General features: G+C 43.6%; 1 pseudogene; it reads right to left on the bottom strand.

The window, feature by feature from the left end:
* Window positions 1-8,635: 8,635 nt before the first annotated feature.
* Window positions 8,636-8,851, bottom strand: LOC112630717 (annotated as a pseudogene).
* Window positions 8,852-26,951: the final 18,100 nt, after the last annotated feature.

Raw genomic sequence — 26,951 nt, 5'->3', positions numbered from 1 at the left:
ATTAGGGGCGTGAGCCACCGCGCCCGGCCAGAAGTTAATTATTGAGAGTTAAGGCCAGGGCTGGGCACGGTGGCTCCTGCCTGTAATCCTAGCACTTGAATCGCTTGAACCCTTGCAGTGAGCCGAGATCGTGCCAGTACACTCCAGCTTGGGCTACAGAGCAAGACTCCATCTCAAAACAAACAAACAAACAAACAAACAAACAAACAAACAACAGTTAAGGCCAGGTGAAGTGGTTCAGGGCTGTAATCCCACACTTCGGGAGGCCGAGGAGGGCAGATCGCTTGAGGTCAGGAGTTTGAGACCAGCCTGAACAATATGGTGAAACACTGTCTCCATAAAAAAATTAAAAAATAAAAATTAGGTGGGCATGGTAGCATGCAACTGTGGTCCCAGCTGTTCAGGAGTCTGAGGTAGGAGGATTGCCTGAGCCGGGGAGGCAGAGGTTGCAGTGAGCCTATATCACACCACTGCACTTCAGCCTGGATGACAGAGCGAGACCCTGTCTCAAAAAAAAAAAAAAAAAAAAGTTAAAATATAAGTCTTCTGATAAAATCTAACAATTCTAGCAAAAATTAAAAAATGGAAATAATTTTTTTCTTTTAACAATTAAAGACTGTTGTTAGGCCGGGCACGGTGGCTCAAGCCTGTAATCCCAGCACTTTGGGAAGCCGAGAGGGGCGGATCACGAGGTCAGGAGATCAAGACCATCCTGGCTAACACCGTGAAACCCCGCCTCTACTAAAAAATACAAAAAACTAGCCGGGCGAGGTGGCGGGCGCCTGTAGTCCCAGCTACTCGGGAGGCTGAGGCAGGAGAATGGCGTAAACCCAGGAGGCGGAGCTTGCAGTGAGCTGAGATCCGGCCACTGCAGTCCAGCCTGGGAGACAGAGCAAGACTCCGTCTCAAAAAAAAAAAAAAAAAAAAAGACTGTTGTTGATCCACAAAATGCTTTGTGGGGCGAAATGGCATACAAGATATGCCAGTTTGGTAATTGCCTGCTTGCTCACACCCAGACATCTATTTTCAAAAGCTAGTGAAAGGCATTTCATCGTAGAGGCCTGAATAATTTTGTGATTATGTAATGCTGAAGTTAATTTCAGAAATCACTTAAATCAAGGTGAGGATTAGCAAAGTAACCCAAAAAGATCAAAAGGTAAGAGTCATGTCCAGATATGTTTTCAAGGCTCAAGTCAGAAGCTTTGACTTTTACCCTCTCCTTCTTCTGAGCTGCCAAACTGGCTTTTCTGGCAGGCTTTGTTCAGATGAGTGACAGTTGGCAGTATTTCCATTTGGGTAAAATGTCCATTGAATTTCTGGTCTCTTGTTCCCACCCCTTAACTCTTTAATTTTTTTCTCTCCTTTTAATTCCTTCCTTTCTCCCTCTCCTTCCTTCCCTTTCATCCCCTTCTTTCCTTTCTGACAGATCCCTTCCCTTCCCTTCCCTTCCCTTCCCTTCCCTTCCCTTCCCTTCCCTTCCCTTCCCTTCCCTCCTTTCCTTTCTGACAGATCCCTTCCCTTCCCTTCCCTTCCCTTCCCTTCTCTTCCTTTCCCTTCCTGACAGAATCTCACTCTGTCATCCAGGCTGGATCTCACTCTGTCACAGCACACTGCAGCCTCAACCTCCCTTGCTTAAGCTATCCTCTCATCTCAGCCTCCTGAGTAGCTGGGACTATAGGCACATGCCACCATGTCTGGCTATTGCTTAAATTTTTTTTGTAGAGGTGGGGTGGTCCTCCTATGTTGTCCAGACTGGTCTTGAACTCCTGGGCACAAGCAATCCCCTTGCTTTGGTCTTCTACAAGTGTTGGTATTACAGGTGCGAGCCACCCTGCCCAGCCTCATCTCTTTCTTCTGTCCTTTGGCTCTGCTTGGTTTCCTCGGACTCTGTACTTGCCCTCCCCAGCCTCTCCCTCAGAACTCTTTCTGCCCTCACTGTCGTGCTTTCCCATGGCCCTCTAGTTCCACGCCTGTTTTTCTATGTAAAGTATTTAGGAGGCGTCCTGGGTTGGGAAAGGAAAACAGAGCAAATTTGCATTTCAATTGCTCTGGGTCAAATATCCATTAGTGTGGCAAATCTTTTTTTTTTTTCTTTTCTTTTTTTTTTTTTTTGAGATGGAGTCTCGCTCTGTCACCCAGGCTGGAGTTCTATGGCATGATCTTGGTTCACTGCAACCTCTGCCTCCTGGCTTCAAGCGATTCTCCCTGCCTCAGCCTCCCAAGTAGCTGGGATTATAGGCATGCACCACCACGCCTGGCTAATTTTTATATTTTTAGTAGAGACAAGGTTTCACCATGTTGACCACGTTGGTCTCAAACTCCGGGCCTCAGGTGATCCGCCAGGCTCGGCCTCCCAAGGTGCTGGGATTACAGGCATGAGCCACCACACCCGACCAGTGTGGCAAATCTTAACAAACAAGTACAAGTGTTTGTAGTGTGCTTGCTAAGAATACAGAGGACGTATAAAATGTGGGTGACTCTCACACCCATAAGGATGACTATTTTATTTATTTATTTATTTTTGAGACAGAGTCTCGCTCTGTCACCCAAGCTGGAGTGCAGTGGCACAATCTCGGCTCACTGCAACCTCTGCCTCCTGGGTTCAAGTGATTCTCCTGCCTCAGTCTCCCAAGTAGCTGGGATTACAGGCCTCCACAACCAGGCCCAGCTAATTTTTGTATATGGGGTTTCACCATGTTGGCCAGGCTGGTCTTGAACTCCTAACCTCAAGTGATCCACTTGCTCTGGCCTCCCAAAGTGTTGAGATTATAGGCGTGAGCCAGTGCACCTTGCCAGGATGACTATTTTTTTTTTTTAAAAAGAAAAATAACAAGTGTTGACAAGGATGTAGAGAAAAATGGATCCCTCATGCACTGCTGGTAGGAATGTAAAATGATGCAGCGACTATGAAGAACAGTTTGGTGGCTCCTCAGAAAGTTAAGCATAAATTTCCTTGTGACCAGCAACTTCACTCCTAGGTATATACCACAAAAAATTAAACACTGGGACTTGAACAGATACTTGTACATCAATGTTCATAGCACCATTATTCATAATCGCCAAAAGTGTGAAAGCAGCCCATGTCGATTTATAGATGAATGGGTAAACAAAATGTGGCATATGCATGCAATGGAATATTATTCAGCCATAAAAAATGAAATTCTAATACATGCTACAGCATGGATGAACCTTGGAAATATTGTACTAAATGAAAGAAGCCAAGGCGGGGCGCGGTGGCTCAAGCCTGTAATCCCAGCACTTTGGGAGGCCGAGACGGGCGGATCACGAGGTCAGGAGATCGAGACTATCCTGGCTAACACGGTGAAACCCCGTCTCTACTAAAATACAAAAAAATTAGCCGGGCGAGGTGGCGGGCGCCTGTAGTCCCAGCTACTAGGGAGGCTGAGGCAGGAGAATGGCATGAACCCGGGATGCGGGGCTTGCAGTGAGCTGAGATCCGGCCACTGCACTCCAGCCTGGGCGACAGAGCGAGACTCCGTCTCAAAAAAAAAAAAAAAAAAAAAAAAAAAGAAGCCAGACACAAAAGAACAAACATTGTGTGATTCCACTTATGTGAGGTACCTGGAGTAGTCAAATTCATAAAAGCAGAAAGTAGAATGTGATTACCAGGGGCAGGAAAAATGGGAAGTTGTTGTTTAATGGATACAGAGTTTCTGTTTGGAATCATGAAAAATTCTGAAACTGCAGAGTGGTACTGGTTGTACAACATTGTGAATGTACTTACTTAATGTCACTAAATTGTACATTTAAAAATGATTGAAAGGTTTGTTGGACAAGAGGTTGTTGTAAAAAGAAAAATAATTTTTGGTAATGATCGCAAGGATAAGTTTTATGTTGTGTTATTTTAATGTGCGCGCGCACACACACACACACACACTATGTAAGTGGTTTGTTGCCAGCCCAGACTTGGTTCCACTTAAGTATCTTCTGGTCAGATGTGGTAGCTCACGTCTGTAATCCCATTGCTTTGGGAGTCCAAGGCAGGAGGATCACTAAGGCCAGGAGTTTGAGACCAGGCTGGGCAACATAGTGAGACCCTCATCTCTACAAATAATTTTTTTTTTTTTTGATAGAGTCTTGCTCTGTCACCCAGGCTGCAGTGCAGTGGCATGATCTCAGCTCACTGCAACCTCCGCCTCGCCTGGGTAAGTTTTAAACAAGTTTTTGTAGACAGGATCTCACTTTGTTACTCAGGTTGGTCTCCATCTCCTGGCTTCAAGTGATCCTCCCACCTCAGCCTCTCAAAGTGCTGAGATTACAGGCCACTGCACCTAGCCTACAAATAATTAAAAAAAAAAAAATTAGCCAGTGATGGTGGCACCCACCTGTAGTTCTAGCTACTCGAGAGGCTGAGGTGTGAGGATCGCTCGAGCCCAGGAGTTCAAAGTTACAGTGCACTGTGATTGACCACTACACTCCAGCCTGAACGACAGAGTGAGGCCCTGTCTCTAAAAACATAAAATAGAGCGTCTTCTGACGAGAGCCAGCTTTGGGCTTTCTGAACAGCTGTGTGTCTGCCCTAATTCTAGGATGCACAGGAGACTGACTCTGTCTTCCCTGACTTCTGCCTGAAATGGGAATTCCTGTCAAGCAGAGCAGTTCCTAGAAACGCCCTACTTTATAAGAGCCGGAACCCTGGAGAAAGCCCACAACTGTGTATTGTAAGTGTTCATGACATGGCACTTTCTAGAGTTATCATATTGGAGACCATTAAGTTAAAAAAAATATTTATTACCAAAAAACGCCTGTTTACTATAGAAAATTTAGAAAACAAAGGTAATCAGGAAATAAACATCACCTATAATCTATAATTCTATCACCCGAAGAGAAATCACTTTAACATTTTGGTATGTATCCTTTCAATGAATTCTATATATAATATAATACATAATATAATATATATGTATATAAGACTTCCTTTAACAATTTATCATTTGTCGTTAAAATATCTTTTGTTAGGAAATATTTATTTATTACGGTTTTTTTTTTTTGAGATGGAGTCTCACTCTGTTGTACAGGCTATATTTATTTTATTTTGAGATGGAGTCTTGCTCTTGTTGCCCAGCCTGGAGTTCAGTGGTATGATCTCAGCTCACTGCAACCCCCGCCTCCTGGGTTCAAGAGATTCTTTCTAGTGATTCTCCTGCCTCAGCTTCTCGAGTAGCTGGGACTACAGGTACGCGCCACCATGCCTGGCTAATTTTTGTATTTTTAATAAAGATGTGGTTTCACCATGTTGGCCAGGCTGGTCTCGAACTCAAGTTCGAGACTCAAGCCTGAACTCAAGTTCTGGGCTCAAGTGACCTGCCCACCTCTGGCTCCCAAAGTGCTGGGATTACAGGCATGAGCCACTGTGCCTGGCCACTTTTGTGAGGAAAGATTTGGATAAAACTTTTGATTATTGAGTTAAATTGTTTTTTTTTTTTTGGCTTTAAGTAATTTATTTCGTAATACTTTTAGAATTATAAAATTAGGATTTTATAATTCTAAAAGTTGCAATAGATAGTACAGAGAGTTTCTATATCTCCTTCACCCAGCTTCCTCTAATGTTAACATCTTACATAACCATGACACATTTATCAAAAATAAGGAATTTATGTTGGTGTGTTCCTAAACTGCAAACTTTATTTGAGTTTTACTAGTTTTTCTACTAATCTCTTTTTTTCTGTTCCAGGATCCAACATAAGATACCACATTGCACTTAAGTATTTTTTACAATATCTAATACTTTCAGGATATTGTAGAGTGTGTAAAAATAAAGAAGTTGTAGCCCTGCTCCCAAAGAGTTCTCAGTCTACTAAGAGAGGTGATATGGGTATATAACCCCAATAGCGCAGGGCAAATGACTGGAACTACATTAGACAGGAACACAGGGCTACAGTGAGTCCATTCAGGAGGCTGGAAATGCTTAGTGAAAGAAGTGGGCTAGGCTCGGACACATGGATGTAGGAAGATCAGTTTTTCAGGGATTGTAAATTCAGTGTGTCTACAGCACAGATTACATCCTTATTTCTCAGGTCTGACTATGAATCAAATCCATCTCTGTGACTTTTTAAAAATTCAGATGTCTGGCTGGGTATGGTGGCTCACGCCTGTAATTCCAGCACTTTGGGAGGCCGAGGTGGGTGGATCACATGAGGTTAGGGGTTCCAGACCAGGCTGGTCAACATGGTGAAACCCAATCTCTACTAAAAATACAGAAAAATTAGTCTGGCATGGTGGCACATGCCTGTAATCCCAGCTGCTTGGGAGGCTGAGGCAGGAGAATCACTTGAACCTGGGAGGCAGAGATTGCAGTGAGCTGAGATCGTGCCATTGCACTCCAACCTGGGCAACAGAGTGAGACTATCTCAAAAAAAAAAAAAAAAAAAAAAGTTAGATATCTGAGCCCAAATCCCCTCTACCTTCTAAATCTGAATGTTAGAAGGCTGGGCTGAACAACATTTTAGTTTGCTTAAGAATCTGATGTGCAGCCAAGATTGAGAACCACAGGAATATAAGGATAAATATTTGTCGAAATACACATTGCCAGCCAGGCACGGTGGCTCATGTCTGTAATCCTAGCACTTTGGGAGGCTGAGGTGGGACTGTTTGAGCCCAGGAGTTCAAGACCAGCCTGGACAACATAACAAGACCACATCTCTATTTAAAAAACAAATACTATATATAAACATATTTAGTACATATATATAAACATATATTTAGTATATATAAATTTATTATATAAATATAATAAATAATATATAATATATATAATATATAATATAATAACATATAATATATAATAAATTTATATATACATAAATATATGTAAATTTGTATATACACACAGACACACACACTCCCAAACTAGGTATTCAGGACATTGAGAAATTAATAATAATCTGTTCTATTTTGCCTTAGACTGGCAGTTACCATTTAGCTACTTAGTATGACAGACTAAGAAATACCAAATTACTTGCTTTCCCCTTTCTTCTTTTTTTCTGATCTTTTCCAAATGTGATGACTGTGAAATAGACTGACCTAACACAAGACTCAGGAGAAGTGCAAAAGAGTTATACATTGATAAAAGTATGATTATTTTTATTATTATAAGCATAGAAAGAAATACATATAATCATGTATTATTATTTTGATTTAAATATTAAATGCCATTGGATATAACACATATATTGTGGCACTTGCAACTGATGTCTGTTAAAAATGTGGATCTGGCCGGGCACGGTGGCTCACGCCTGTAATCCCAGCACCTTGGAAGACCGAGGTAGGAGAATCACTTGAGCTCAGGAGTTTGAGACCAGCCTGGCCAACATGGTGAAACCCCGTCTCTACTAAAAATACAACAAAATTAGCTGGTGATGGTGGTACGTGCCTGTAATCCCAGCTACTCGGGAGGCTGAAACAGGAGAACCGCTTGACCAAACCTGGGAATTGGAGGTTGCAGTGAGCCTAGATTGTGCCACTGCACTCCAGCCTGAGCAACAGAGTGAGACTCCATCTCAAAAAAAAAAAAAAAAAAAAAAAAAAAAAAAAAGGTGGATCTGGAATTTCATACTGGATTTTTAATTCTGAGAAAGTTTCCACAATGATATTTCTATGTGTTTACCCACAAAAATAGCCTTGTTGTTTTATATCTGTCTCTTTCACTAAATTGAACATCTTCCAAGTAAATCTTTCCTAAAGAGCCGGGCGCGGTGGCTCAAGCCTGTAATCCCAGCACTTTGGGAGGCCGAGACGGGCGGATCACGAGGTCAGGAGATCGAGACCATCCTGGCTAACACGGTGAAACCCCGTCTCTACTAAAAAATACAAAAAACTAGCCGGGCGAGGTGGCGGGCGCCTGTAGTCCCAGCTACTCGGGAGCCTGAGGCAGGAGAATGGCGTGAACCCGGGAGGCGGAGCTTGCAGTGAGCTGAGATCCGGCCACAGCACTCCAGCCTGGGCGACAGAGCAAGACTCCGTCTCAAAAAAAAAAAAAAAAAAAAAAAAATCTTTCCTAAAGAATGAATGAATGAAGTTGAGAGCAATGTTATAGAAAAGTCAGGTCAACAGCAGGTACATGGTATTGCATATTTATTTTATTTTTTTTTTTTGAGACGGAGTCTCGCTCTGCCGCCCAGGCTGGAGTGCAATGGCCGGATCTCAGCTCACTGCAAGCTCCGCCTCCCGGGTTCACGCCATTCTCCTGCCTCAGCCTCCCAAGTAGCTGAGACTACAGGCACCCGCCACCACGCCCGGCTAGTTTTTTGTATTTTTTAGTAGAGACGGGGTTTCACCGTGTTAGCCAGGATGGTCTCGATCTCCTGACCTCGTGATCCACCCGTCTCGGCCTCCCAAAGTGCTGGGATTACAGGCTTGAGCCACCGCGCCCGGCCGGTATTGCATATTTATTTATCTGTTTGTTTATTTATTTATTTATTTATTTTTCACGTACCAGTCGTCTTTTACTTGGAGGTTAATTCCCACTAGAATATGAAAGGATTCAGCAATGATCGAGGTTGTGTTCCTTACGGAGGGACTCGGGCCAAGAAGGTCATGTGGGGGAGTGCAGAGCGTGCCCTTTTCTTCAGTGGTACTTGTGTAGCCACTGGTGCTTGAGCTCCTTGTAGAAAAGTCAGTAGCTGAAGAGCATGTAGGCTGCCAGCACCATGGTAACCCCCGAGATGATCCCCTTCTTCACGTTGATGTACTTGTAGTACCGGTAGTAACCTCTTTGAAACGCTCGGGGAGTGCCACTAGGGCTAAAGTCCCACATCAAGATCCAGCGTGGCAGCTCCCCTAGTTTGAACTCCAGAAGTTTCTTGTCCTTCACTGGTACGACTGACGCCATCTTGGAGTCCTGGTGTTTGCTGTGCTGGTGTTTGTTTATTTTTGAGACAGGGTCTTACTCTGTTACCCAGGCTGGAGTACAGTGGCATGATCATGGCTCACTGTAGCCTCAATCTCCTGGGCTCAAGTGATCCTCCCACCTTAGCCTCCAAAGTACCTGGCATTACAGGTGAGTGCCACCATGCCCGACTAATTTTTGTATTCCTTGTAGAGATGAGGTTTTGCCATGTTGCCCAGGCTCATCTCAAACTTCTGGGCTCAAGCAGTCCGCCCACCTCAGTCTCCCAAAGTGCTGGGATTACACGCATGTGCCACCGTGCCTGGCCTAAGAGGTATATGGTATTGTTAAGCAGAGGGAGCAGACCAGTAATGAAATGGATGAAACCCTTCAGTTTTATTTTGGGTGAAGATAAGTTAGAGGGGATGGGAAGGATGGAATAGCCTTTGGATAACCTTGCTTACTAAACAACTATTTTTTAATTGACTCTATAGAACTATATTTTCATGGAGTCCCTTTTGGACTGAGAGGATCAAATTTTTCATAGCACACAAAGGGCAATAAACTGAATTTATTGAGTAATATCCATGTCCAAACAATTTTACTTCTACCTGGGAGCATTACAAGAGAATCCAAAAGACCTGGATAAAAGGAAAAGATCACTAAATCAAATTGACTCTTTAAGTTGGTGGATAAATTTGGGCATATTTCTTTGAGTAATTTTAGCAACAGAGATATGAGGTAGAGGCAATTTCAATGAAATTGGTTACCTGCTCATTATAAAAGGACCTATCATTTCTGTATCTCTTTTTTTTTTCTTTGAGACAGAGTCTCACTCTGTCACCCAGGCTGGAGTGCAGTGTCGCAATCTCGGCTCACTGCAACCTCTGCCCCCCGGGTTCAAGTGATTCTCCGGCCTCAGCCTCCGAGTAGCTGGGGTTACAGGCACCTGCCACCGCGCCTGGCTAATTTTTGTATTTTTAATAGAGACGGGGTTTCACCATCTTGGCCAGGCTGGTCTTGAACTCCTGACCTCAGGTGGCCCACCCACCTCGACCTCCCAAAGTGCTAGGATTACAGGTGTGAGCCACTGCGCCCGACCCACTTCTGCATCTTATAAATTATAAACGCTGGAATATTCCTGTTGCCTATGAGTGACAAATGACTGCAATATTGACTGGATCTTTTGTTTATGAGATTATCCTCTCAATTTCTCATCTGTGAAATGGACAAATAGTGCTCAGATTGTGGTGGACTTCTTACTTCATGGTTGTAGTGTAGCTTATGTCATGGTGGAGATCCTGTTATCTTTTCAGTATCCAGGATCCCCAAATTTTTTTGTCAACCACCTTTGAGAGTGATCTACGTTTGTTTGTTCGAGACAGAGTCTTGCTCTGTTGCCTAGGCTGGAGTGCAGTGGCAGGATCTTGGCTCACTGCAACCTCTGCCTCCCAGGTTCAAACAATTCTCCTGCCTCAGCTTCCCAAGTAGCTGGGATTACAGGGCGCATGCCACCGTGCCTGGCTAATTTTTGTATTTTTAGTAGAGATGGGGTTTTGCCATTTTGGCCAGGCTGATCTCGAACTCCTGACCTCAAGTGATCCTCCTGCCTTGGCGTCCCAAAGTGCTGGGATTACAGGCGTGAGCCACTGTGCCCGGACGAGAGTGATCTATTTGAATGGTAACAGAGGCACACATCTTTGTGAAAAGCTGAGTTCAATTTGTTTTTTTGTTATGTGAGCTACTGGAGCTCCTGGGCACAAAAGTAATGGTCAGAATTGGGATCTTCAGGACCTCACTTCTGCTTAGAACACTTGCTTTGTCACACTGGCCTCTTAACCACTTTGGTGAAGCAACAAATAAGTGGAAAAAGGCCCCAGGCATTACATTATATAAGGAAAACAGCACTGAACTGTCTAACCAATTTGGTCCTCTAAGTGGGATACATATTTGGGTTTGGAGCAGGTCAAAGGCAAAGATTACACCTGAAGAAAAATGTTGCAGGGGGCTCCACCTCTAAAACAGAGCCTCACAATTTAACCTCCCCCTGGTGGCCACATACAGTCAGTAGAGTAATCTGCAAATTACAGTTCTGTCCTCCCTCCCTGCCCTTTACATAGGCAGCTTCTTGAGGAGTTCTTTATACCACTAGAGTACAGAGCTTTGAGACTTTTGTTTTTGGTTCAAGAATTCTGTCCTAAAAGTGGGAATAATGTTAACACCTTAATTTGAAAGCAGAATGAACAAGAATAAAAGACAAATTATAGGTTCCAGTGAATAAAACATAGTTAACAGTTGGGGCATTTACAAATGATGCCAATGTTAATCAATAAATGGATAAGCATGAACCAAAACAGAAATGGCAGCTCTGCAGGAAAAGAAATGCAGTCATGCTTTGCTTAACGATGGGGATACTTTCTGAGAAATGTGTCGTTAGGTGATTTTGTCATTGTACAAACATCAAATTTACACAGAGCCTATGGCTCCTAGACTACAAACCTGTGCAGCATGTTACTGTACTGAATACTGCAGGCAACTGTAACACAGTGGTAAGCATTTGTGTACCTAATATGTCTACTTTTATTTTTAAGGCAGTCTTGCTCTGTCACCCAGGCTGGAGTGTAGTGGTATGATCTCAGCTCACTGCAACCTCTGCCTCCTGGGCTCCAGTGATCCTCCCATCTCAGCCTTCCTAGTAGCTGGAACTATGGGCGTGTGCTACCACGCTCAGTTAATTTTTGTATTTTTTGTAGAGATGGGGTTTTACCATGTTGCCCAGGCTTGTCTCGAACTCCTGAACTCAAGTGATCTGCCCACCTCAAACTCCCAAAGTGCTGGGATCACGAGTGTGAGCCACCACACCTGGCCCTAAACATATCTAAACATAGAAAAGGTACAGTACAAATACAGTGTAAAAGATAAAATACAGTACACCTGTGTAGAGCACTTAGCATGAATGGAGCTTGCAGGAGTGGAAATTGCTCTGCGTGAGTCAGTGAGTGGTGGATAAATGTGAAGGCCTAGGACATTATACTCCTGCAGACTTTATACACAGTGTATGCTTAGTTTACACTAAATTTATTAAATAATATTTTTTCTTCAACAATAAATTACCCTTAGCTTACTATAACTTTTTGACTTTATAAAGTTTTTAATTAAAAAAAAAAAAACTTTTTGACTCTTTTGTTTTAAGACAGAGTACTCCTTCTGTTGCCCGGGCTGGAGTGCAGTGGCGTGATCTCGGCTCACTGCAACCTCTGCCTCCCGGGTTCAAGCCATTCTCCTGCCTCAGCTTCCCCAGTAGCTGGGATTACAGATGCCTGCCACCACGCCCAGCTAATTTTTTTTTTTTTTTTTGAGGCAGGGTCTCACTCTGTTGCTCAGACTGGAGTGCAGTGGTGCAATCTTGGCTCACCGCAACCTCCGTCTCCCAGGCTCAAGCTATTCTCCTGCTTCAGCCTCCTGAGTACCTGGGATTACAGGCGCATGCCACTCCTGCCCGGCTAATTTTTCTATTTTTAGTAGAGACGAGGTTTCACCATGTTGGCCAGGCTGGTGTCAAACTCCTGACTCAAATGATCTACCCATCTCGGCCTCACAAAGTGCTGGGATTACAGGCGTGAACCACTGCACCTGGCCAACAAAACTTTGTTTTTTAACAACTCTTACATACAACATAAACACATTATACAGCTGTCTAAAAACTGTTTTCTTTATATCCTTATTACCTTATTCTTTATATCCTTATTATCCTTTTTTCTTACCTTATTCTTTATATCCTGATTCTTTGTTCTATTACAAATTTCTTTTTCTTTTTAAACTTTTTTGCTAAAAACTAAGACACAAATACATGCATTAGTCTAGACCTACACAGGGTCTGAATAATCAAAATCTCTGTCTTTCTCCTCCATATTTTATATCACTTGACGGTCTCCAAGGGAAATAACACACATGGAACTCTCATCTCCTATGGTAACAATGCCTTCTTCTGGAAAAACTCCGGAAGGACCTGCCTCGGGCTGTTTTACAATTAACTTAACATTTTTATTTTTATTTTTATTTACTTATTTTTCTGAGACAGGGTCTCCTCTGTCACCCAGGCTGGATGGAGTGCAGTGGTTTGATCTCAGCTCACTGCAGCCTTGACCTCCTGGGCTCAATTGACACTCCTACCTCAGCCTCCTGAGTAGCTGGGACTACAGGTGGGGGCCACCCTACCTGGTTAATTTTTTTTTAAATTAGAGACGAGGTCTTGCTATGCTGCCCAGGCTGGGCTTGAACTCCTGGGCTCAAGTGATCTGCCCACCTCAGCCTCCCAAAGTGCTGGGGTTACAGGTGCAAGCCACCAGCCCTGGCCAAAACCTATTTTCTTTAATATACTTTTTGTTTTGAAATACTTTGCCTTACAAAAAGTTGCAAAAACAGTACTGAGTTCCCAATTATTCAGCTTCTCCCAATGAAAATTAATGTAACTTAAAAAAATTTCTAGTTGAATTTTTCTTGACCCTGTTGAATCTTTAGTCACCTCTCCTGTTGCCAATTGATGTGAATGTAGGGAATTTACACTACTCTGTGTTTCTGCCAACATTTCTTCTTATCTTCTAATTTGCTCCCTTTTCTTTCTGTTCTGCTCTCCTTCTCTGATTGTTTTTATGGCTATTCTCTTTAATGCCTTCTGTTTTATTTTTCTGATACTCACTTTAAAATATACTCAAAATGTCTTGGCTGGGCATGGTAGCTCATGCCTGTAATCCTAGCACTTTAGAAAGCTAAGACGAGTGATCACTTGAGTCCAAAAGTTCAAGACCAGCCTGGGCAACATGGCAAGACCTTGTCTCTACAAAAAATTAGCTGGTATGATGGCAAGTGCCTAGTAGTCCCAGCTACTGGGGAGCCTGAGGTGAGAGGATTGCTTAAGCCGGGGAAGTGGAGGTTGCAGTAAGCTGAGATCACATCACTGCACTCCAGCCTGGGCAACAGAATGAGACCCTATCTCAAAACAAAAACAGGCCAGGCACAGTGTCTCACTCCCAGCACTTTGAGAGGCTGAGGCAGGATGATCACGTGAGGTCAGGAGTTCAAGACCAGCCTGGCCAACATGGTGAAACCCCATCTCTACTAAAAATACAAAAATTAGCCAGGCATGGTGGCATGTGCCTGTAATCCCAGCTACTCAGGAGGCTGAGGCAAGAGAATGGCTTGAACCTGAGAGGTGGAGGTTTCAATGAGCTGAGTTCGCACCACTGCACTCCGGCCTGGGCAACAGAAACAAAAACAAAACAAAAGTCTGAATTCCAAACAGACTTGGAGCATAGTAAAATGACAAGATGTGGTCTGTGTGCATACCCACTCATAGAGACCTGTTTGTAAATTGGGGGTGAAGAAAAGCTGGCACGGAAGTATAGGAGTTACTCTCATGCCCCTCTCCTCAGTAGAGTCCATCTCACCAGGTCCACAGCCATCTCCCGTCCCAGAAGTCCTTGCTGTCCTTGCCACAGACCAAATAGCCCCCTTGATTGTAGCCACCGTTTCCATCGGGGCAGAGGAGGAACTCACCATGGGTGCAGAGGATGAGCTGGATAAGTGTGTGCTGTGCGCTTCAGAGATTCTGTGGACCCTCTAGCTATGTGTACTCTCTATTTCCCAACTGTTGCTCTTAAATCTTTGGTAAAGGTTTTGTAGTGAGTAGGCTTAAATGTACAACAGAACAAACAAGTTAAAATTTTATTACTTCTACTTCTGTTTGCAAAAAAATTGGCTAAATAAAACAAATTTGGTATGATTTTCATTATCACTATGTGCCGGAAATTTTAGCCAATTGACATAGTTTGGATGTTTGTCCTTTCCAAATCTCATGTTGAAATGTGAGCCCCAATATTGGAGGTGTTTGGGTCATGGGGGCAGATCCCTGATGAATGGCTTGGTGCTCACCCCACCCCATAATAATGAGCTCTTGCTCTATTAGTTCTAGGAGATCTGGTTATTAAAGAGTCTGGCACCTCCCTCTTTTTTTTTACTTTGAGACAGAGTCTTGCTCTGTTGCCCAGGCTGGAGTGCAGCAGAGTGATCTTGGCTCACTGCAATCTCCACCTCCCAGGTTCAAGCAATTTTCCTGCCTCAGCCTCCCAAGTAGCTAGGATTACAGGTGCATGCCACCACACCTGGCTGATTTTTGTAATTTTAGTAGAGATGGGGTTTCACCATGTTGGCCAGGCTGGTCTTGAACTCCTGACCTCAGATGATCCACCTGCCTCGGCCTCCCAAAGTGCTGGGATTACAGGTGTGAGCTATTGTGCCCGGCCTCCCTCCTCTTTCTTGCTTCCCCCTCACCATGTGAATGCCAGCTCCCCTTCCTCTTCTGCTATGATTGGATGCTCTCTGAAGCCCTTACCAGAAGCAGATGGCAGCACCTGCTGTTCATGCAGCCTGCAGAACCATGAGTCAAACAAACCTCTTCTCTTTATAAATTACCTAGCCTCAGGTATTCCTTGATAGCAACAAAAAATGGATTAATACACTAATCTGAGCAATAACCCTCTCCTCTTCTAGAAAAAAATATTTTGTTACTTTAAGTTGTAGAGAATTGCTAATCACTTCTCAGCCTTTTAGCTACAAAAAAAAAAAAAAAAAAAAAAATCATGCCTAAAGAATCCTTCTGCAGTTACTGTTGAGAGGTGTTTTTGTTTGTTTGTTTTGAGACAGGATCTTGCTCTGTTGCCCAGGCTGGAGTGCAGTGGCACCATCTTGGCTCACTGTAACCTCCGCATCCTGGGTTCAAGCAATCCTCCTACCTCAGCCTCCTGAGTAGCTGAGACTACAGGCACACACCCACATGCCCAGCTAATTTTTTTTTTTTTTGTAGAGACAAGATCTCACTATATTGCCCAGGCTAGCCACTTCCTTCCTTCCTTCCTTCCTTCCTTCCTTCCTTCCTTCCTTCCTTCCTTCCTTCCTTCCTTCCTGCCTTCCTTCCTTCCTTTCTTTGTCGCTCTCTTTCTTTTTTTTGACAGAGTGTCACTCTGTTACCTGGTCTGGAGTGCAGTGGCGCAATCTTGGCTCACTGCAACCTCTGCCTCCCAGGTTCAAACAATTCCCCTGCCTCAGCCTCCCGAGTAGCTGGGATGACAGGTGCATGCCATCATGCCATCTAATTTTTGTATTTTTAGTAGAGATGGGGTTTCGCCATGTTGGCCAGGCTGGTCTTGAACTGACTTCAAGTGATCTGCCTCCCTTGGCCTCCCAAAGTGCTGGGATTATAGGTGTGAGCCATTGCGCCCAGCCCTTTTGAGTTTCTGATGAGCCTTTCCAAAGGAGTCAATCAGATACGCATTTATCTCAGTGAGCAGAGGGGTGACTTCAAATAGAATGGGAGGCAGGTTTGCCCTAAGTAGCTCCCATCTTGACTTTTCACTTTAGCTTAGTGATTTTGAGGCCCCAAGATTTATTTTCCGTTTACAAAGGCTTTCCATGAGTATTCCTCTCGCTTCCTCCCACTTCCTCCCGTAGAATCCATTTCTCTAATCATTTCCATGCCCTTCCCAACATGCATCAAGACCTTCAACGCCATATTAGAAGGAAGCAGGGAGAGAAGTCCAGCCCCCTTTGGCAGTTAGCTGAAAAACAGGCTGCTTGTCTACTTAATGAGCATGGGAAATGGGAATCTGAGGACAGAGATAATCATTTTTACAGAAATGCTCCAAGTGAGAGCCACTATAAGGTCATGGAGACAAGGATATAGGTTGGCCCAAGGCTGCAGGCACAAGAGACCCCATAGGACAGAGGTGAAAGTTGGTCCCACGCTAACGCATTTTCATTAGAACCGAAATGAAGGCAAGGTTAGGCATCCACGGAAAGACCGGTTCATTCCACAACCCCAAGGATGGACAGGGGGCCCACTGTTCACTCCAGTATCTCCTCTGTTCTCAAGTGGGTAATTGTGATGAGATGGGACCAAGGTTAAGAGTACACAGTAAGACTGGTTCATTCCAGAACCCGAAGGATGAATAGGGGACACTATTCAGGATAACAGGAAAATAAGAGGGGGCATCTTCTTTTTCCTTTTTTCCTCCTCTGTTCTCTCTTTGCAGGTGGGTAGTCACATCTCCATATCACAGGACATGCCTCTCAGATGCATTCCCAAAAACCAGGAAAACTTTGATTCCCCCAAACCTTAAAATTAAAAAAAAAACCAACAACTAATTTTCCTTTGGAATACTGTTTGGCCTAAAAATAGACTGGGAGAAAATTACAAAAGTCAGCCTTAGAACTCCGTGCCCTTATGCAGGAAATCTTCAAGTTTGCCTCCGCAGTTTTTATAACCATGTCCAACAAGGAGGACAGGGCTAAAAAGAGGAGGGACCAGAGGTAGATTCAACTATTGGCTGCTTCACAAGCTCTCCAGCCCCCTCCAGGTTGCCCTCAGAATACCCTCCCAGGTCACCGCCATTGGTGCAGGAAGCCGGGCACTAGAAGGCAAACTGCTCCAATGGGGTAAATGGGAAAAAAACCCCACATGGCTTGCCCCCTCTGCTACAAGCTCGGGCACTGGAAACAGGACTGCCCTGAGGGTCAAACAGTCCCTGGGGCAGAATCCCAACCCCTGATGACCTTGAGCTGAAGGGGCTCTCTGCTCTGGCTGACTTCCAAATCAGACATCACCATCAAAAAAAGAAAGCCAAGGGAAACTCTGGAGGCAGCAAGTAAAATGATAAATTTTTCTTTTGGGTTCAGGAGCTGCCTACGGCCAGGTGTGGTAGCTCATGCCTGTAATCCCAGCACTTTGGGAGGCCGAGGTGGGCAGATCACCTGAGGTCAGGAGTTCAACAACAGCCTGACCAACACGGCGAAACCCCGTCTCTACTAAAAATACAAAAATTAGTTGGGCATGGTGGTACGTGCCTGAAATCCCAGCTACTCTGGAGGCTGAGACTGGAGAATCACTTGAACTTGGGAGGCAGAGGTTTGATGAGCTGAGATTGCACTATTGTACTCTAGCCTGGGCAACAAGAGTGAAACTCTATCTCAGAAAGAAAAAAAAAAAAAAAAAAAGCTGCCTACTCTGTGTGCTAATCTTCTCTGAGCAACTTTCCTCCAAATCCTTTTGGGTAATGGGGGCAAATGGTGTCCTTTCTCTCCAAAAGAAAAGATTCACAACCCTTTGGGTCAAGATGGTGCTTGCTTAATATTTACCTGAACTCTAAATTCATGTTTCCTTCTAATAGCCCTATTACTCCTGGGAAAGCTATCTAAATCTTTAACCAATAATTTCAACCTAGATAGTTCTACTTCAGAGGTTTGGAAATAGCCCACACTTATTCAGACAAGTTCTAGAAAAAAAAATCTAACCGAGCAATCTCTTGAGCAGGGCATAACTTCTACCATATATAGATAACCTCCTTATCTGCTCCCCTTCACAACAGAAATTGCACAGCAACATGTAGTGAAACCATAACCTCCCAACAGAAGGAAATTACTATTTTTTTTTTTTTTGAGAGAGTCTCGCTCTGTCACCTAGGCTAGAGTGCAGTGGCACAATCTCGGCTCACTGCAGCATCCACTTCCTGGGTTCAAGCAATTCTCCTGCTTCAGCTTTCCAAGTAGCTGCATTACAAGCATGTGCCACCATGCCCAGCTAATTTTTGTATTTTTAGTAGAGACAGGGTTTCACTATGTTGGCCAGGCTGGGTCTCAAATTCCTGACCTCAAGTGATCTGCCCACCTTGGCCTCCCAAAGTGCTGGGATTACAGGCGTGAGCCACTGCACTTGGTCAGAAAATGACTCTTGTCTACTTTAAAGGTTATAAAGGTAAAGGTATTTTTGGTAAGGAACATTATAAAGAAAAGATATTTTGTGTGAGAGAGGATCTTGTATGATGCATTCTTGTCCTAAAGTAAAATGACTAGTTGTTTAAATGGGGGAGATGCTTGGGATACGTTAGAGGGTCCAGGCATGTCATGGATGGTCTATGTAAGTTGTAAGAAGATTTGTGAAAGGGAATTTATTTAAAATGTAATTTTAAAGGGCATTAGGCCTGCTAAATGCTTCATAAACTGCTACTATGACTCTTAACTGTGCAACTTGCCTGCTTTAAAGCTAGGTAAGGCCTGGGGACATACAGAATTAGCCATGCCCCCTAGCTATGCTGCAAAGAGTCAGACCTTATCTGCACTTCTGTCTAGCGTCCTAGGCTCCACATCAGGTACCTACCAGGTTTTTCATCAAAAGTAAAAGTTGCTAAGCATTAACAATGTAACATGTACTTGAGAGTATTGGAAAAACAGTTTTACATGTAAGATGTGTAGGGAAAGTAGAATGTATTTTGGTAAAAGAGTATACGAAGGCATGGGAATGTGGATTTTTTGCTTAGTTTAGAAGGCTAAATGATTGTTTTAAGTTAGATAGAAAAAAGCTGAAGGTTTAAGCAAGTTGTGGAAGGTTTGTGAAAGATTAATCTTGTAAAAGAAATTCTGTGTAAACATATTGGCTAAAAGTAAAGAGGTATTATTCAGTTTATCTGTAAATTAAATATTTGGATAAAAGCACAACAGAGTTTTATTAGAACATTGATCTGGTCTTAAACAAAAAAACTAAAAAATTATAAAATGTTTATGAGAATCTTACTTCATGGTCAAACTGATTAAGATTGGATAGATTTGTCTATTAAGAACTGGGTTTGACATCAATAGTATTAAACAATGATGCAAAGTGGGTCTCTGTTTCTTGTAATCAAACCATTCTAAATTGAAACAACTACTTACAAAGTGTTCCTATAAGCTCAGTGGGACATGTCAATCAAATAAAATATGATAATGATCTTAAATGAACCAACAATAGTGTTGCAGAAATAAAATACAAATATAAGAAGATGGCCAGGCACAGTGGCTCATGCCTGTAATCTCAGCACATTGAGGGGTCGAGGCAGGAGGATCCTTTGAGGCCAGGAGTTCCAGACTAGCCATAGCAACATAGCAAGACCCTGTCTTTACAAAATTAAAACTTAAAAAATTAGCCAGGCATGGTGGTGCATGCCCGTAGTCCCGGCTATTCTGGAGGCTGAGGAGGGAGGATAGCTTGAGCCCAGGTATGCAAAGCTGCAGTAAGCCATGACCACACCACTGTACTACAGCCTGGCTGACAGAATGAGGCCCTGTCTCAAAAAAAAAAGAAAAAAAAAAAAAGGAATGAAAGAAATAAGAGGAGACTAGAAGCAAAGAGTTCATTAGAAAAGTTATTAAGATAATTCATAGGAGGGGGTTAAAAGTCTGAATTTTGGCAGTGGAAATGGAAAAGAAAGGAATGAGAAGAGACATTAACAGGAAAGAAGTTATGAAATTTTGGTTAAATAATGGTCTCTAATGATTACCATGAGTGCCTGAAACTCAATGTTTACTGGTTATCTGACAGTCTAAAATTCTAGTTCACATCAATGACAGAAATAAAGGGTGAACAAGATCATGAGTTGAAAAGGTAGAGGAAACCCCAGACATTGCATGGTTTTAGGCTTTAGCCCTACCACTCTCGCGAGCCTCCCGTCTAGGAGAGCCATTAGTGTCTCAGGATGTCATATAATTGAACTCATACTGTATGTAGCCTTTACAGATTGGCTTATTTTACTTAGAAACATGAATCAAAGTTTTTTCCATGTCTTTTTATGGCTTAATATCTTCTTTCTTTTTAGTTTTGAGTAATATTCTATTATCTAGATATAACAGTTTATTTTTCCATTCACTTACTGAAGAACATTTCTGTTGCTTCCAAGTTTTGGCAATTATGAATAAAGCTGCTATAAACATCCATCTGCAGGTTTTATGTGGATAGGAATTTTCAGTTCCTGTGGGTAAATACTAATAAGCATGAATACTGGATTGTATAGTAAGAGTATGTTTAATTTTGTAAGAAACTGACAAATTGTCTTCCAAAATGGTTGTACCATTTTGTGTTTCCACCAGCAATTAATAAGAGCTTCTGCTGCCCCACATCCTCACCAACATTTGGTGTTGCCAGTGTTTCTTACAACATCCTTGTAAAAGTAACTAGTAAAGTTTTGCTGTGGGTTTTTTTTTTTTTTTTTTCCCATAGGGTCTTGCTCTGTCACCCAGGCTGCACCACAGGTATATGCCACCATGACTATTTTTTTCTTTTTTCTCTTTCTCTTTTTTTTTTTTTTTTAGACAGTCTCACTCTGTCACCCACGCTGGAGTGCAATGGTGTGATCTTGCTCACTGCAACCTCTGCCTCCCAGATTCAAGTGATTCTCCTGCCTCAGCCTCCCGAGTAGCTGGGATTACAGGCCTGTACCACCATACCTGGCTAATTTGGTATTTCTAGGAGAGAGGGGGTTTCACCATGTTGGCCAGACTGGTCTCAAATGCCTGACCTGACAAGATCCACCCGCCTGAGCCTCCCAAAGTGTTGGGATTACAGGCGTGAGCCACCGTGCCCAGTGTATTATTATTATTATTTTGGTAAATAAAACGGGGTCTTGCTTTGTTGCCTATTGCCCAGGCTGGTCTTCAACTCCTGGGCTCAAGTGATCCTCCCACGTCATCCTGCCAAAGTGCTGGGATTACAGGCATGAGCCACTGCATCTGGCTGCTGTTTTAACCTAAGAAGTGAAGCAATTCTTTACCTAAGGAAATCCTAAAACCACTCACTAAGTAGTAGAATTAAAATGGGATAAGGCACCAAGTTTGATCAGTCAGTAATAAAGCTATAGGGCCCATGATCTGGCAGTGATACAGCAATTCCAGTTTATAGTAAAGATCAGAAAGAATAGATGACCTTATGAAACTATAAGTTTGTATAACAGGTTTAGCAATTAATAATTAATAAAGTATACACTTCTCCTCCAGTCTGCAATGGACTCCCCAGCAGGTGGCGGTAGATTGCAACTGGGCCTTGAAATTGCCTGAGATTTTCATTTCTGGCCTTGTACTAATAAAACATTTGCCTGGCATCTAAATGTTCTTTTTTTAATTTTTTTATTTTTATTTTTTTTAAGACGAAGTCTCCCTCTCTTGCCCAGGATGGAGTGCAGTGATGAGATCATAGTTCACTGCAGCTCAAGTAATCCTCCCCCACTCAGCATCCTAAGTAGCTGGGACTACAGGTGTGCACCACTGCACTTGGCTAATTTTTTTTTTTTTTTTTTTGGAGAAATGAGGTCTTGCTATAAAGTTTCAACATGACTTTTGAAAGCCTCATTTCCCCTTTTTTTTTTTTTTTTTGAGATGGAGTCTTTCTTTGTTGCCCAGGCTGGAATGCAGTGGTGTGATCCCGGCTCACTGCAAGCTCTGCCTCTCGGGTTCAAGCGATTCTCCTGCCTCAGCCTCCCGAGTAGCTGGGACTATAGGGCTGTGCCACTGGGCCCGGCTAATTTTTATTTATTTTTATTTTTTGTATTTTTAGTAGAGATGGTGTTTCGCCATGTTGGCCAGGCTGGTCTGCAACTCCTGACCTCAGGCAATCTGCCCACCTTGGCCTCCCAAAGTGCTGGGATTACAGGTGTGAACCACAGCGCCTGGCTGAAAGCCTCATTTCTTAAAAGAAAATTAACAATGAACTTCATTAAAATAGCTGAATTTTTAAACTCATCATCTTGTTCACCATTTATTTCTGTCATGGGTATGGACCAGAATTTTAGAGTGTCAAATAATCAGTAAATATTGAGTTCTACATGCACATGCTAATCATTAGACCATTATGTAACCAAAATTTCATAACTTTTTTCCTTATGTGTATTCTCATTCCTTTCTTTTCCATTTCCACCGTCAAAAATCCAAATCCAGACTTTTAGCCCCTCTTATGAATTATCTTTTTTTTTTTTTTTTGGTAAGACGGAGTCTTGCTCTGCCGCTGAGTGCAGGGGCGCCGTCTCTGGCTCACTGCAATCTCCGCCGTTCTCTTGCCTCAGACTCCTGAGTAGCTGGGACTACAGGTGCCCGCCACCACGCCTGGCTAACTTTTTGCATTTTAGTTTCACCGTGTGAGCCAGGATGGTCTATATTTCCTGACCTCGAGATCCGCCCGCCTCGGCCTCCCAAAGTGCTGGGATTACAGGCGTGAGCCACCGCGCCCGGCCGAATTATTTTAGTAACTTTTCTAATGCTCTCTGCTTCTAGTCTCTCATTTCAATTAGTTGTAAACACCATGGGAAGAGTAAACTTTCTGATAAATATTTTCTTTAATTTTATTCTTCTTTCAAAATAGTCAATGCTCAGTTTCCTTTTTTAAACAAAATTTAATTAATTAATTTTGAGGTGGAGTCTCTCTGTCTCCCTGGCTGGAGTGCAGTGGCATGATCTTGGCTCACTGCAACCTCCGCCTCCCAGGTTCAAGCGATTTTTCTGCCTCAGCCTCCCAAGTAGGTGGGATTACACGTGCGTGCCACCATGCCTGGCTGAGTTTTGTATTTTTAGTAGAGATGGGGCTTGGTCATGTTGGCCAGACTGGTCTCAAACTCCTGACCTCAGGTGATCTGCCCGTCTTGGCCTCCCAAAATGTTGGGATTACAGGCATGAGCCACCACGCCTGGCCTCTTTATTTCTTTTTAGTTTCTGTTTTTGAGACAAAGTCTCACTCTGTCACCCAGGCTGGAGTGCAGTGGCACGATCTTGGCTCACTGCAACCTCCACCGCCCAGGTTCAAGCAATTCTCCCACCTCAACCTCCCGAGTAGTTGGAACTGCAGGTGCATACCACCATGCCCAGCTAATTTTTGTATTATTTGGTAGAGACAGGGTTTCACCACGTTGTCCAGGCTGGTCTTGAAATCCTGACCTCAAGTGATCTGCCCATCTCAGCCTCCCAAAGTAAGGGGATTACAGGCATGAGCCACCACACCAGGCCAGTGCTCAGTTTCAATTCTTCAGTTCATTCCCAGGTCACAAGACAAATTCCACAGTGGAATTAAAGGCTTTCCTCCATCTGACCTCAACTGACCTCTTCCATTTTGTCTTTAGTGCCTTCATTTAGAGTTATCCACTCACTGAACATACTAGTCTTTCTGCCTTGGCTCAAATTGTTATACTCTTGAATGTGTTGAACTCTCTCTCCTCTTCTCTGACCATCTTAATTCTTATATATCCTTCAGAAACTATCTAGTTCAAACTCTTTTCCAGGCTGGGCAAGATGGCTTTTGCATATAATCCCAGCACTTTGGGAAGCTGAGGCGGGTGGATCGCTTGAGCTCAGTAGTCGGAGACCAGCCTACGCAACATGGCAAGACTCCATCTCTACAAAAAAATACAAAAATTAGCCAGGTGTATGGCTGTACCAGTAGTCCCAGATACTTGGAAGGCTGATGTGCAAGGATCACTTGAGCCTGGGAGATCAAGGCTGCAGTGAGCTGGGATCACACCACTGCCCTCCAGCCTAGGCAACAGAGTGAGACTCTGTCTCAAAAAACAATCACCAAGCAACCACAAAAAAACACCCCCCACACATAAACAACAAATTCCATTTCCATAAGGAGTCATTGACCATCCCAATTCTCATTATTCACTCATTCAACAAATACATAAAGCCTATCATATCCAGCTACTATTAGGCAAGGGAATACAACCATGAAAATGATGTAGTCTCTTCCTTCAAAGGGTCTGCAGTTTCTGAGGAAAGGTTAATTATAATACAAAAATAAGTGACATGATAAAATATACAGTAATAGCATACAGGAACCCCTATCTCCTATTGGGTGTGGTGAACAGGAAAGTTTTTCCAAGTCCTGAAAGATGAATAGAGTTAGCTGGCAAAGAGGAGACAAGGGTATTTCAAAATGAGGAAAAGAACACGATTAGAAGCAGAGAAGCATAAGAAAGCACTTTGAGGCCGAGTGCAGTGGCTCACGCCTGCTAATCCCAGGACTTTGGGAGGCCCAGGCAGGCGGATCACGAGGTCAGGAGATCGAGACCATCCTGGCTAACACGGTGAAACCCTGTCTCTACTAAAAATACAAAAAATTAGCCAGGCATGGTGGCGGGCACCTGTAGTCCCAGCTACTCGGGAGGCTGAGGCAGGAGAATGGCGTGAACCCGGGAGGCAGAGCTTGCAGTGAGCTGAGATCGCGCCACTGCACTCCAGCCTGGGTGTCAGAGCAAGACTCCATCTCAAAAAACAAAAACAAACACAAAAAAACTTTGAATCTGAAGACCAAAATTAAAGCAAAATAAAACACTCAAGCATTCTAAACACTTAAGAAGTTTCTAAATGCACACTCTTAAACTCTGTACTTAAGCTGGGCAATGAGTTGGTTAAATCTGTATTTTGTTTGTATTTTTTTAGAGACAAGGTCTCACTCTGTTGCCCAGGCTGCAGTGCAGTGGTGTGATCATGGCTCACAGCAGCCTTGAACTCTTGGGCTCAAGTGATCCTCCCTCCTCAGCCTCTGGAGTAGTTGGGACCACAGGCACACACCACTGTGCCTGGATAATTTTTAAATTTTTTTGTTTGTTTGTTTTATAGAGACAGGGCCTTGCTTTGTTGCCATGGCTGGTCTCAAACTCCTGGCCTCGAGGGATCCTCTTGCCTGGGCCCCTCAAGGTGCTGGGATTACAGGCATGAGCCATGTGCCTGGCTATCTTTCTGATATTTGTATTTTATCTCTGCAACACTATTGGTGGTTCATTTCAGATCATTATCATATTTCATTTGGTTGAAATGTCCCACTGAGCCCATAGGAACACTTTCTAAGTAGTTGTTTCAATTTAGAATGGTTTGTTTGCAAGAAACAGACTTGGGGTTTACAACAAGGAACATTAATCTCAAACAAGATCAGTAACATGGTTGGGCATCCCTCAGTGAACCTGCTTCTGGACTCAGGGCAGCTTTGTCATCTCAGTATAGGTGATCTTCAACTGTCATTCTTGTCTAGTCCTTTGTCGTTAATTTGGCTCAGCTCCATTCCATGTATCTATATCCTCTGTACTACTACCAGCTGGTAATTTCACTTGAGCCTCTCATTGTTCAGTCAGGCCACACATCAGAAGTTGCTGGCCAATTGAGAGCTCCCTCCCCACCTTGTGCCAGGTGACTATTCTTGGCCAAATTAGCTGGAGATGGGAGACCAGGTGAAGTCCACTGCACAACCTGCAGAAGATTTACATAGGAGTAGACTCCCTGATACAGGAGGGAAAGTGGATCCAGAGAGAGAGAGGGAGAAAGAAAGAGGGAGAGAGAAGAGACAGAGAGGAGAGCCCAATTAATATTTGCTCATCAAGTAACATAAAGTTCTTATGTAAAAGCAACTTTTTAGACAGCTCAGTTCATGCTACTGGCCATCTTCAAATCTACCTAACCTTTGTATTTATGCTTAAAAATTGTTTTTTAAAGAAAGAATAATCCAGCCAGGCGTAGTGGCTCATGCCTGTAATCCCAAAGTTTTGGGAGGCTGCGGTGGGAGATCGCTTAAGCCCAGGAGTTCAAGACCAGCCTGGGCAACATAATGAGACCCCTGTCTTTACACACACACACACACACACACACACAAACACACACACACAGATTAGCCAAATGTGGTGGTATGTGCCTGTAGTCCTAGTTATTAGGGAAGCTGAGGTGGGAGGATTACTTCAGACTAGGAATTCAAGGTTACAGTGAACTCTGATTGTGCCTCTGCACTCCAACCTGAGCAACAGAATGAGACCTTGTCTCTCTCTTTAAAAAAAGAAAAAAAAAGGCCGGGCGCGGTGGCTCACGCCTGTAATCCCAGCACTTTGGGAGGCCGAGACGGGCGGATCACGAGGTCAGGAGATCGAGACCATCCTGGCTAACACGGTGAAACCCCGTCTCTACTAAAAATACAAAAAATTAGCCGGGTGTGGTGGTGGGCGCCTGTAGTCCCAGCTACTCGGGAGGCTGAGGCAGGAGAATGGCATGAACCCGGGAGGCGGAGCTTGCAGTGAGCCAAGATTGCGCCACTGCACTCTAGCCTGGGCGACAGAGCAAGACTCCGTCTCAAAAAAAAAAAAAAAAAATAAATAAAAATAAAAAAATACAAATAGGCCGGGCGCGGTGGCTCACGCCTGTAATCCCAGCACTTTGGGAGGCCGAGACGGGCGGATCACGAGGTCAGGAGATCGAGACCATCCTGGCTAACACGGTGAAACCC

This window comes from Theropithecus gelada, chromosome 8 (assembly GCF_003255815.1).
Source record: "Theropithecus gelada isolate Dixy chromosome 8, Tgel_1.0, whole genome shotgun sequence".
Taxonomy (NCBI): Eukaryota; Metazoa; Chordata; class Mammalia; order Primates; family Cercopithecidae; genus Theropithecus; species Theropithecus gelada.
The sequence above is the reverse complement of the archived record's forward strand: the minus strand, read 5'-3'. Positions and strand labels throughout refer to the sequence as shown.